Source organism: Penaeus monodon, chromosome 29, assembly GCF_015228065.2.
Source record: "Penaeus monodon isolate SGIC_2016 chromosome 29, NSTDA_Pmon_1, whole genome shotgun sequence".
Taxonomy (NCBI): Eukaryota; Metazoa; Arthropoda; class Malacostraca; order Decapoda; family Penaeidae; genus Penaeus; species Penaeus monodon.
In genome coordinates, this window is record NC_051414.1 from 1,081,676 (window position 1) to 1,081,951 (window position 276).

A 276-nucleotide genomic window follows, 5' to 3' on the forward strand; every position below is an offset into this window, starting at 1 on the left:
TTGAAAGAGTGAAAAGGAGAATGGAAAGGCGGAAAAGTAGGGGAGCGGTTGGAGGGAAGATCCGCAGTGTGTTGTAGGGGGTCTCGAGTGGACCAAGAGAGGGGGGGAGGGCGTAGGATAAGTGGCACTAATTAAGAAGGCGGAGTCGTTCGTTGTAGGTATAAGTGGTCACTTATTCCGTCCGTGAATTTTAGAAGAGGGCCACTTGTTCCTGGTTTCGGACGATCTGTGCAGACACATGAAAGTGTATTAATTCTTTCGTATTTCTTTGTTGTT

The 276-nt window shown here is 47.5% G+C and overlaps 1 protein-coding gene across 1 annotated transcript in view; it reads left to right on the forward strand.

The window, feature by feature from the left end:
- Nucleotides 1-276, forward strand: part of LOC119591877 (carbohydrate sulfotransferase 15-like) — a gene marked incomplete at its 5' end in the record, with an annotated part of 29,200 nt that overhangs the window by 11,157 nt on the left and 17,767 nt on the right.